The 12921-nt window shown below is 51.4% G+C and overlaps 1 protein-coding gene across 5 annotated transcripts in view; it reads right to left on the reverse strand.

Annotated features, from left to right (window-relative positions):
- ANKRD26 (ankyrin repeat domain containing 26) overlaps nucleotides 1-12921 on the reverse strand; it is a 915250-nt gene that overhangs the window by 707792 nt on the left and 194537 nt on the right. The gene's annotated exons all lie outside the window — the stretch shown is intronic.

The following is a 12921-nucleotide window of genomic DNA, read 5'->3' on the forward strand; positions in this document are numbered from 1 at the left end:
AGGGCACCTGGAGCGGAATGTCACTTGCTCTGAGGTGGAGTGCCACCTCGAGCAGGGCCTCTGCCCCTACCACAACCTCTACGCTGTCCTCTGGGATAGGCTTGGAAGGATTGGCTTTGAATACTTCCCTAGGAGGAGCCTTGGCCCTGATTGTAGCTGGAACCTTGTTGAGAATTTTGGCCTTGAAAAAGGCAAAAATTTCCGTTACCTCTCTGTCCAGTAGGCTTGTTAGTGAGTTGACCTAAAGATTTTAGAGGGTCATACTCGTCCTTTGCTGTTTTAAGTGCATCTTCAACGGCCTTGCCCAAGAGCACGTTCGGTTCCACTGGCATGTTTATTAAGAGTGGCCTGTGTTTCCGGCCTAAAGCCTGACCGGCACAGCCAGGCATGCCTTTTTATAACGGTCCCCTCTGCAATGACTCTCCCGGCATTGTCCGCTGCATCAAAATTTGATTTAAGGAGACAGGTAGATACGGCCCTTCCATCTGCTGCCAGCTGAGCTAGTTGGGATCTGAGTGGCTCCGGGGCAGATGAAAGTAAAGCAGATATTTCCTCCCACTTGGGCAGTTATAACTAGCCAAGAGGGTTACGTTGTTCGCTATCCTGGCTTTATAGGCCACAGAACAGGCGACCTTTCTGCCCATGGAATAGATCTTTTTGCTTTCTTTAACAGCCTCGGAGGAAGCAAGGGGTGTGCCTGCTCTCTTTCTAGTTGTGTTGACAACTAAGGAGTCTGGTTTTAGTTTCCCTCTAATATATAAAGGGTTTGAGGGGGCAGCCCTGAATAATTTCTCCACACATGGGTTAACGGCCCGTGTGAGATTAGGTGCTTCTAAGGACGGCTGTATCCTGCGTTGCACTGATTTTAGTAGCGGGATAAACTGGCCTGCTGTCTTTTTGCCTCCAAGGATTTGTTCGGCAACGTCACTATCCTCCTGTACCTCCTGTGTGTCAATCTGAAAGTGTTCAGCCGCCTTGGATAATGCTTCATTGAGGATGGGTCGATTATCAACGGGAGAATCGACAACTGGAGTGTCTTGGTTAAGAGGGGAATCTATAGAGTACATGTTAGCCTCTGGGTCTGCCTCTGGGTCCTCGTCATCCCCATAATAAGGTTCATCTGTATCCTCCTCAATAAGTTTAGGGTCAGATGCCTCCACAGTCTATAACTGTACTTTGTAAGGGAAAATTAGAGCTAGGCCTCTTAGAAGGGGGTTGAGTAGGTAAGGCAGAGGCGTGAGAGCCAGAAGGGGCTGTAGTGGGTAGGAGTGGAGTGGAAACTCTGAAAGTAATCTGGGTTTCTCTCGTAAAAATTGGCCATAAAGGTAATTCTTCGCATTACTCAATCAATATCTTGGGAAGACCATTCGTTAGAACTTGGGATCACCATAGATTGAGGGGTAAGTCCTAAGTCCTCATTAGTGGGAGGTATTACTTTAGGCCTAGAATCCTTAGGTTTTTCTATGGGCTTGGATCATTTAGGCTTTTCCTCCTTCGGCATCTTCTCCGTAGGAGGGCTTTTGTCCCTATGAGGGGTCTTAGAGGTCTTTTTGTGATGTTTTCCCACAACCTGGGGCCCAGAGGAGCGTTTTACAGACTTTTTGGGGCCTGCCACCTTATCCGACGTCGAGCGTCGAATTTCGGATGCAGGTGCTGTGGCGTCGTCCACGGATGATCGATCTTCGGATGGAGTTTTTCTAGCGACACCCTTGCCGTCCTTCGACGGTTGAACCCTGTCGTGCGGCGATCTTGATCGAGATTGTCCAGCGGACCGGGACTCGCCGGACCTTTCTCTGGGTTTCGAACGTTGTCGAGTACTCAACTCATGTGTCGAGTCTCGACTAGGGCTTATGTGCTTGGTGGTGTGTGCTTTTGTAGCGCTGCCGCTGCAAATTGTAGTCCCCACAACATGGCCGCCAGCCTGTCCTACTGGGTCAGGGGCTTGCACTTGAGTAGCTGAAGCTGCTTCGTCACCCTCGCCAGCCGAAAATACGGCGTTGCTGCCATCGCTAAAGGTTCCCTCTACCTCCATGGCCTCGAGTTGCCTGGCATAGTGGGCCCAGCGTTTCGTGGAGCGGTCCTTTAACGTTTTCGGCTTGAAGAGCCTGCACGCTTGACAAGACGTTTCGACGTGGTCTCTTGGAAGACACAAATTACAAACTAAGTGTTTGTCTAACCACAGGAATTTTCGTTTACATTTAAACTGTGTTTTCCATGATTATAGGTAATGGTTATGGCAGCTGTGCGGACAAAGTGTACGAAGGGGAGAATATGCATTCTAAAATGGCCTGCCCACTCTCTCCCTACTGTCTGGGCCGAGGACCGGGGCAGCCTTCCAAGGACGAACGGTCCGTCGCGGTGGACTCCGATGGGCAGTCTTTCTGTCTTCACCGGCATGGTGTTTCGGAGGTCGGTGAAAGGATAGAAAGAAATACTATCGTTAATTGTGAAAAGTCAATGGCTTAGCGCTGAAAGGAACTCTGCTATACGCGTCCGTCTAGCATGGCGGACAAAAACAATCTGAGGGACCTCGACGTGCGAGGGATCATGGGTACAGTGGACGTCACACTAGGGATAGTATTACTGGCACGCCCTGTCAACGTCCCTTTTCGAGCTTTGAAAACAAAAACTGTAATACTCCGCAGCTTCCACTAGATGTCGGGGCCTATGCACAGCATGTGATCTAAGAAGATTCCACACGCCTTAGATATATTTCGAGGTTCTGTCTTAAAATGGTTTGCTTCTCCTCTTTCTATATGCACCTTCTGCGTCCCATGGCTTAACTAATTCTCTATTTTTCCACTTACTTATGGGGTTCTCGCCAGGCTTCCGTACTAGGTTCTTTACTTTTTTCTCTATATACAAGCCCTCTTGCTTATATTATTTCCTCCTTTGGAATCTCCCTTCATCTCTATGCAGAGGACTCAGATCGTTCTTCCCTTTTCCTTAGAACTGCAGTCTCATCTCTCTACCTGGCTTCTTGCCATCCAATATTGGATAGAATCTCATTATCTCCATATGAATGCTTCTAAAAAAAAAGCTCATTTCTGATGTTTGTTAATCTGCTTAGAATCACATGCTGTGCATAGGTCCGACATCCAGTGGTCACTGCGGAGTATTGCATTTTGTTTTTCGTAGTCGAAAAGGGGACGTCGACAAGGCGTGTCTGTAACACTATACCTATAGTGACGTGCATTGTACCCACAATCCCTCAGGCGTCGAGGTCCCTCAGATTGTTTTTTTCCGCCCAGCTACTGATCGCCTTTATGCGGAGCTCCTCGAGAGACATTGCCAAATAGTTTCTTCGACCTTTGGTCGTTTGTTATTAATATCAATAACGGAGAACCCTCCCTCGACGCAGAGCCGTTTTTCCGCCGAGCAAGATCTTCGACGGAAGGACGAGCGGAGGGGATCCTTCGGCGCTGCCGAACACGTGGCCTGGCCTTGCCGGCCTTACACAGTAGGGAGAGTGGGGTTTTGTGGTCTTTCTTTCTTCTCTTTAAGAATGCCTTTCTCTTTCTCCTCCCTCTCTTTCGAGGTCGTAGTCACACTTATTACCCTCACCTATGGAGAGGACGCCATTTAGGTTTTGCCCGCTTTGCAAGGGTAAATATACCTGGAAGGATAAGCACAAACGGTGCAACCGTTGCTTACCTCTCGATCACCAGGACGACGGCTGTGCGGCCTGTAAATTACTAAAGCCCAAAACTCTAAAAGACCGCAGGGTCAAAAGGTGGGCGGCCTACGCCATGTCTAGGCCTGACTCCTCGCCCGCTGCCGCCGCCGCCGAGTGTGACGAGGACAGTGACTACACGGCCCCCGTAACGGAGGCTGTAGACCTCTCAAAGGAGCGTTCACGCTCCTCGTCGTCCGTCCCCGGCCCATACAAGCCCGGCTCACGCCCAGCTTATGGGGATGAACACCCTGGCGACAAGGACGCACACGGAAAAACACCAAAGCACATACCCCCCGGCACACATTCGTCGAAGACGAAGGCAGCCATAGCGCCAACGGGGACGCCGGGCCCACCGGCGCCTTCCGCCGACCGCAAGGGTCGTCAGCCCTCCCCGCCACCGCTTCCGCGACAGGCGACTGGGCACTCTAAGAATAAGGCCGCTAACACCAAAACCTCCGGCGACGCGCATCGCAAGAGCACTCACGTTGCCAGCAAGGACTCGACGAGCAAGGACTCGACGAGCAAAGGCTCGACGTTACATAGCGCGACGGCGACCGATCCCTCGGAAGAGAGAATGATCGCCGAAAGCCTCGCGCACATAGCATCTAAGGACGGCCAGAGACGTACGGCGAGTGAAACGCCGAAAACCGCGCACAAGGCCAAAGATACGCCGAAAAACAGATCAGGCCAGTTCCCGACGCCGACAGAAGGCCCTAGCCAGCAAGAAGGCTACTCAGAAGGCGAAGGCTCTCTTTCTTCGACGTTATGGGACAGAACCAGACAATTACAGGAGGAAGAAACTCCTTTTTCTTTCCCAGACCGTCCTGGCCGACCTCAGTGGACCTTTGAAAGGTTCCAGACCTGTATGGACAAACTAGACAGGTTCATGTCCATCCCAGAAGACAGGGCACCCAAGAGACCAAGGGAGGCACCCCTGGAGAGTCCAAGGGCTAAATACCAGAAGTTTTATAACCCCATATAGGAAGTCATTTACTCTTACAATTCCACTGAGGAAGACACCTTCTTCCAGGAGGAAGAGGAGTTCACCTATGTTGAGGACCAACAAGAAGAGGAAGGTTTTCACGAGGAAACAAACCTATGTGAGGAGGGATTCCAGGAAGACACAGGCGAGGGCGACCCAAATCCCTGGCAGTCACCGGCTAGGTCGACTGACACAGGCAGTAACAGTATAGTCATCAGGTCTACTGAAACTACACCAGTCAGGAACCCTTCGCCTGTCGATGATCAACCCACCTTCAATGCACTGCTGAAGAAGGCAGCAGCACATTTCGAAATCAAAACTTGGGAGGTCACCCCAGACACCGATTTGGTGGAGAGGATTATCAAAGAAAACCCCCCCACTAGCCAGATTATAACCATCCTCGCCTCAGTTAAGAGACGTATTACACCTTCTCTTTCCACTCCTGCATTGGTGAGAGGGGTCAATCCGAGGATTGAGAAACTGTTCTCTCCCTCTCAATCAGACCCATTATATATTAAGGGTCACTCAATCCCGGACTCCCTGGTCGTGACCAACACCAGGAAGAGGGCAGGAGTCCCACTATCTACTAGCGAGGCACACCTTGATAAAGAGGGGAAGAAGCTGTATGCCCTAGCCAAGAAAATCACCACCTCTGCAGCACTCTCTACCAGAATCGCCAATAATAATACCCTATTGGCAAGCTACGCCGATGCTCAATGGGCTAAGCTCAAACAGGACATCGAAGAAGTTCCCGAACCCCTAAGGACTCGTTTAATGGCTACAGTTAACGAGGGCTCTCTGGTCAATCAAAGCATCGTCAAGAATACCCTCGATGCAGCAGAGACGGCTAGCCGCACTTTGGTACAAGGAATTTTACTGAAGCGTCACGTCTGGCTTCACAATTCCGGATTTAAGGCGGAAACACAAGCGTCCCTTATTAATAAACCCATAGAGGAGTCCAACCTCTTTGGGAGAGCAGTGGATGACGCGCTGGAGAACGCAAAGAAAGAATTTGATACAATAAAGACCTTAGACCAAATTTCAAAACCCCCTAACAGGTGGGGATTTGGTAATAAGCGCTTTTTTCATGGACAAGGCCAGCAACAAAACCAACAACAACAGTATTCTGCCAGCAACTACCAGGGTAATAGCGGCCAGTACAATCAGAGGGGTCAACGCCGTGGCAAGGGAAGAGGCCGGGGTTCCACCCCCAGAGGCTCCCAAGCCAATAACACCACCAAGTGACGCGAAGATTCGCGTCCCCTCCCATGCAACGCCGGTCGGGGGCCGGTTAACATCCTTTCTTCCAGCATGGGAGGGAATAACATCAGACCGCTGGGTACTTTCCACCGTATCCCGTGGCTACTGTATAGAGTTCAACAGTTCCCCAACATACAGACCCCCGACGGGTCGCTGCATGACACCAGAACACCTCGCCATCCTTCTCCAAGAAGTGGACCAACTGCTGGAAAAAGGAGCCATAGAGGTCGTGCCTCTATCTCAGGTAATGGAAGGTATTTATTCAGTGTACTTCCTTGTACCCAAAAAGGATCTAACCATGCGCCCTGTATTAGATCTGCGCCCAGCGAACAAGTTTGTCAAACCCCAAAAGTTTCGTATGGTGACCTTACAGGAAGTGATCCCACTGCTATCACAGGGAGATTACATGACAACACTGGACATGAAAGATGCATACTTTCATATTTTAATGTTGCCAGCGCACAGAAAATACCTCAGGTTCATGATAGAGGGCAAACACTACCAGTTCAGAGTGCTACCCTTCGGCATAGCATCTGCACCAAGGGTATTCACGAAAGTACTGGCAGTGGCAGCGGCCCACCTGCGCAGGTTATCCATCCCAGTATACCCTTACCTCGACGACTGGCTCATAACAGGGGATTCTTACGAGACATGCTTCTCAAACACCCAAAAGACTGTAGACCTTTTGTTCCAACTGGGCTTCTCCATCAACGAGAAGAAGTCCAGCTTAGACCCCAGCCAAGTCAAACAATTCCTAGGGACTCTAATTCGAACAAAGGACGGCCTCGTCTTCCCCTCCAACGAGAGGGTCCAAAACATGCTGTTTCAGATCCCCCAATATGTGGCAGGTCGACAGGTGACGGTGCACAAAGCAATGCGATTGCTAGGAATGATGGCGTCGTGTATTTATTTGGTACCTCACGCGCGCCTGCGCATGCGCCCAATGCAAGAGTGGCTCAACAGCCAGTGGTGTCAGGCCAGCGGACAATGGGACGATCTAGTGATGGTCTCGCAAGCCTTGGTTCTCTCGCTACGGTGGTGGACAAAGGAAAACCTGATAATATGGAAACCATTTGCCACACCCGCGGTGGAGGCCACTCTAACCACGGACGCATCCCTCACAGGATGGGGGGCTCACCTATCCCATCAGGCTGCTCACGGAGTGTGGACTTCAAACGTAGCATCCAAGCACATTAACCTACTGGAGCTACTGGCGGTGTTCAAAGCACTAAAAGCCTTCCAGGAACTCCTACAAGGGAAGACAGTGATGGTCCTTACAGACAGCACCACAGCCATGTACTACATCAACAAGCAGGGGGGCACCCACTCTCCAGGACTGTCCAAGCTGTCCCAGAATATATGGAAGTGGGCTCTCAAACACAACATGTTCCTACTGTCACAACACGTACCAGGGGAACTCAATCTGCTAGCAGACGAACTCAGCAGAGACTTCCCCCTGCCCGAAGAGTACGAATGGCGATTGCACGAAGACATCGTCTTAGACGTCTTCACGCAATGGGGATTCCCCGAAATAGACCTGTTCGCAACTCTGGAGAACTCACAATGCCAAAGTTACGCCTCCAGGTACCCCCAGAACCAGTCCAAGGGGAACGTGCCTTTCCCCCCCCCCCCGACTCCCCTTCTCAACAAAGTGGTGCACAAGATGCACCAGGAGCAAGTTACCATGATACTAGTGGCCCCAATGTGGGCCCGGCAGCCATGGTTCGCTCACTTGATGGAGATGTCCCTATCTCCCCCAGTGAAACTTCCCTGCCCGTACAACATGCTGTCACAGGACAAGGGCAGGACACTGCATCCATGCCCTCAGACCATGAACTTAGCAGCCTGGCTCCTGAGATCATTGAATTTGGACATCTACAACTCCCGCAGAGATGTATGGACATCCTCAGGGAAGCCAGAAAACCTAATACTCGCCACTGCTATTCTAGCAAGTGGAAAAGATTTGTCATCTGGTGTAGAGGTAAGAGCATCAACCCGGTTGACTGCTCTCCCACACAGATTGTTCTGTACTTGACCCATTTACTGGATTCAGGTCTAGTGTTCAATTCCATTAAAGTCCACCTGGCGGCACTTTCTGCATACACCACTTCCCAACTTAAAGTGTAGTGGTGGAAGATACCAGTTATCAAGGCCTCCATGGAGGGGGTAAAGAGAATACACCCTCCGATAGCTAACCCAGCTCCCGGATGGGACTTAAATGTGGTACTTTCTAGACTCATGGGCTCGCCTTTTGAACCCATGCACAAGGCAACTCTTAAAGACCTCTCTCTTAAGACTGCTTTCCTAATAGCCATCACCTCCATTAGGAGAGTAAGTGAACTACAGGCTCTTTCTGTTCTAGACCCCTTCGTAACAGTTCACAAGGATAAGGTGGTTCTACGCACACACCCAAGGTTTGCACCAAAATTCATCTCGAAATTCCATGTAAGCCAGTCAATAGAACTACCAACGTTCTTTCAAAACCCTTCCAGCTTGGGAGAAAAAAGTCTGCATACACTAGATGTACGCAGAGCTGTCATGTTCTACATGGAAAGAACCAAGCCACTGAGAAAGACTAATCAGTTCTTTGTCTCGGTGGCAGCAGGAAGAGAAGGAGATGCAGTCTCAAAGTCCACTATATCTAGATGGATTGTTCAATGCATCACTCTCTGTTCCATTCTTGCTAAGAGAGAACTACCCTTCAAGCCAAGAGCACATTCTACTCGAGGCACTGGGGCTTCCATAGAGTTCATTGCAAATGTTCCCCTTGAGTCCATCTGCAAAGCGGCTACCTGGAGTTCTGTGCACACCTTTACAAAACACTACTGTCTAGATGCACACTCTAGATCTGACTCCCAGGTGGGACAGGCAGTATTAAGACATCTTTTCTCTACTGTTCCTTCTCATAACCCACCGCCAACTCCGGGTACTGCTCGCTAGTCTATGCAAAGCATGTGATTCTAAGCAGATTAACAAACATCAGAAGCCAATGCATTACTTACCGTAAAAGCATTTCTGATGGTTGTATCTGCTTAGATTCACATGCGCCCACCCTTCCTCCCCGCTCGGATGGAAGGAACATAGACAACTTTCTACATCTCTCTTTTCTGTACTCACTCGCGTGTAGAAGGCTCCCTCAGGGCAGAAAAAATACAAACAGAGGGACCTCGACGCGTGAGGGATTGTGGGTACAACGCACGTCACTATAGCGATAGTGTTACAGACACGCCTCGTCGACGTCCCCTTTTCGACTACGAAAAACAAAATGCAATACTCCGCAGTGACCACTGGATGTCGGACCTATGCACAGCATGTGAATCTAAGCAGATACAACCATCAGAAATGCTTTTACGGTAAGTAATGCATTGTCATTCTTCTCCACTTGTACTATCCCCACTCCACTTTCTCCCCCTCCTCCACTCACTCCTTGTATTGATCTTTCTTCTACTGCCTGTAATGTGGGCATAATTTTTGACTCCTCTTTATCTTTTTCTTCACACATTTCTACTATATATCACTCATGCCACAACTCATGCTATAATCTTGCCTTCTTCTTTGGCCTTCTGACGATTTTTTTAATGCTCATCTATCCTCTTTAGTCTTCCTGTATACAGGCTTGCTTTCCTTCACTCAATCTATAATTGTTCTATATGTCTTCTCTTCTCTCTTTCTCCCCGAGATTCCATTCAACCCGCCTTGCTTTCTCTCCACTGGCTCTTTTTTGACTTATCTATTGTATCACTTCCTCTGTTATAGTGTTTAAATGCATTAATGATCTTGAACCTCCTTATCTTTCGTCTTTAATTTCTTTGCTCCTACTCGCACACTCAGGTCTCAGTCTTTGTTTCTTCTGTGGGTCCCCGCGCCTCCTGTGTACGTCCTCCAGAATCAGTTATTTTTCCTTGCTTGTGCTGTAGGAATTGAAACAATATTATGCCTCCTATCGCAACAATTGTATGTGTATTGGCCTACGCCAAGTTGTCTAAACATCATATGCGAACAAACTCCACGGCAAGGTCTTGACCTTAGAGAAAAGTAATGTAAGTCGCCATCTTGGATTAAACCGCCATTTTAGGTTCTCTTGTAATATGGAAGTCACCCTGAACATCAAAATGGAGGCCGAATGTCATTCCGAGTAAGATTCTGGCCGTAGTGACCTCCGTACACATGAATAATTAATATGCCTGCAGGCCACTTGTCAGGGTCGCGAACTGAGACCTTGTCCTAGTGTTGACCTATGTGTAAATGTACAACTATATCAGCGAAACTAATCAAAATGCATATATTATAGGATTGACCTGGCAAGGAACTCATGGGCCCGGCTCGTAGAATGGTTAACCCGCGAGAGGGTTGGCCAAGGGCTGGACAAATAGTATAAAAGACCCAAGTATTTCAATGTACGGTCTCTCTCACTAATGCATCGAACCTTCGTTGAAGTTCGTTACGTTACTCTGAGAGCCGAATAGCTATCTGTTTGTCAATTGACTTTGGTAACTGTTGTAGCTTTTAAATAAAGCACTTGTATGTTCTTTGTAACCTGTGTTGGTGTGTTTCTCCAGCATGGGGTCTGGCATGGATTCACATGCTCATGAATATTCCCCGTCGTCAGGCTGGGAATCCTCGGTAAAGAAAAAAATCAGTATCAGTTTCGTTTCTGATCTGTCTTTCCTAGTAGTAACCAATCACTGATCTCTGCGTCATACTGACCACAGCCAATGACTGCCCTCTACCTAAGCCCGCCTCTGGCAGCCATCTTCAGATTTTTACCGCACATTCAAGTGTTGGGAGTCCTCGTGCTTAGCTCTCGAGCTTTTACTGCGTATTTCACGCTTTTTCAGGTGAATTTTCACATTTATTCGGTTAATCGAGCCTCAAGCTCCACCGTTTCTACTCCCGTTAACGGCTACCCGTTGCGGGATTTCCCTACGCCCCTCAAGGGTGAAGATTTCGTCGAATCAACTTCTTGGAGGATTCCAGAAGATTCGCGGCCTACTTCGAGATGGCCCAGGATGCGAGTTCGTCGCCCGGACCCAAGCTGTTTCGCAGCTGCCCTGGATGCGGGCTGCAGAATGTGTTTAAGGAAGACGAACATTCGCGATGCCTCTACTGTCTTCATGGGGACAAGACTCATGTAGAGAAGGACTGCCAGTTCTGCAAGAACTTGGCGGAGCGGACCATGAGGGACCGTCGATCCCGTCTCGCAAGCTGGTTGGAGAAGGGCTCGACGGGTGAGAAGAAGAAAGGGTCCGAGCGGGCTTCTAAGTCCTGTGCGGGCGCCCCGGAGACGGGGGCCCAACACCAGGCCAAGCGCCGCGAGTCTGCTGGTTCCGGGAGCGCCGAAAGGTCGGGCTCTTCGGTCGCCAGGCAGGGCGCACCTTCCCCGGCACCGTCAACCACGAGCCAACGCTCCGGTTCGGGGAAGAGAAAGTCAGAGACCCCGGGGAAGCTTCGGGAGAAGCCCCGTCCGATCTCAGAAGAGGGGGAGCGAGGCGTCGCCCCTCCTACGAAGGAGAAGGCCCGGGACGCACCTAAGGTGGTGAAGGCCCCTACCCAGCAGGCGAAGGCCTCTATCGAGGCGATCGCGGCGACTCTTGCCAAGCCGGCAGAGACACCGCCAGCGGAGACTACCTCCGGGACTAGAGTTTCCCTGCCGCCAAGGAGGGAATCCTCTTTTCAGCCCATCGTCGTGGCCGCCATGATGGAAGAAGCGAGGGGGGGCACGGTGCCCTCCTCGAGCTCGGAGTCAGCCTCGGAGGAGGAACTAACCGAGGCCGAAGTCCAACGGGCGGCTTTCGAGAAGGTTCGATCCCGTCAGATTGATCCTCGGGAGATAACCGAGGAAGACGACGATGGTGAGGAAGAGCGGCCTTCCCTTCCGGCGCAGCCGGACCCTAGGCCTCAGGATGGCTCGGCGGCCATTTTGTCTGCCATCCAGTCCTTATGCTCTGAGATAAGGACGAGATTCCTGCGGCCCAGGCCGGAGGACCCGCAACCTGGCCCGTCGGGAAGTCCTCAGAACAAACGACGGAGGACCCAACCCTCTCCTCCGCTCGCCCCCGTAAGGCCTACAGGTCCCTCCTCATCCTCCCACAAGTCGGGAGATGACGGTGCGTTGGGCTCGACGACGGGTTCTGAGGGCGACGGAACGGGTCTCCCGTCGCACGGGCCTCGCCGCCCGACGAGATTGGCTCATTCCACGCCATGATCCCAGGGCGTCCGAATTGTTCCAGCTCTGCCCGGAGGAGCAGAAAAGGGAAGGTTTCCTCTATCAGCGCCGGGAGGCCAAGAGGAAGACTGTCATCGCGGTGCCCCTAATCGATGACATCTGGGAGGAGGACCTGTCAGTTCTCAAAAACCCCTCCAGGGCACCAGCCAAACGGGACCGGTACGAGAAGAAGTACCGGGTCCCCGAAACCGCTCCCCTGTGCCTCAGGGCCCAGCCAACGCCAGACTCGGTCGTCTCGGCGGCGGCGAAGAAGAAAGCGGCGGGGTCAGGAGCCTCGACGTCGAATTCCCCGCCGGACGGCGAGGGAAAGAAGTTGGACGCCATGGGGCGGCGGGTCATTTCGTCGGCGGCGACGCCGATCAAAGCGGCCAACGCCCTGGCGATCGTGGCCCGTTACGACAGGGAGCTCTGGTTTAAGCTGGCCCCCATATTGGACTTCCTGCCGGACGACAAGAGATCCGAGGCCCTGGAAATACTGCTAGAGGGCGAGGTGGCGTCGGACCACGCCATAACGGTGGCAACCGATATTGCCGATACCGGGTTCCGCCAGCTGGGCAACGGTGTTTGCCTACGACGAAGGGGTTGGCTCCGGGCGACCGACTTCCGTCAGGACGTCCAGACCAGGGTGTTGGACATGCCGTTCGACGGCAGCAACTTGTTCGGGAAGGCGGTGGACGAGTCCCTCCAAGCCATAAAAACGGACACGGAGACGGCCCACGTCCTAGGAGCCCTTCAGCAACAACGGCCCTTTCGGAGCTCCGGAGGCAGACAGGGTGC

This window comes from Ambystoma mexicanum, chromosome 12 (genome assembly GCF_040938575.1).
Source record: "Ambystoma mexicanum isolate Mex_15411 chromosome 12, UKY_AmexF1_1, whole genome shotgun sequence".
Taxonomy (NCBI): Eukaryota; Metazoa; Chordata; class Amphibia; order Caudata; family Ambystomatidae; genus Ambystoma; species Ambystoma mexicanum.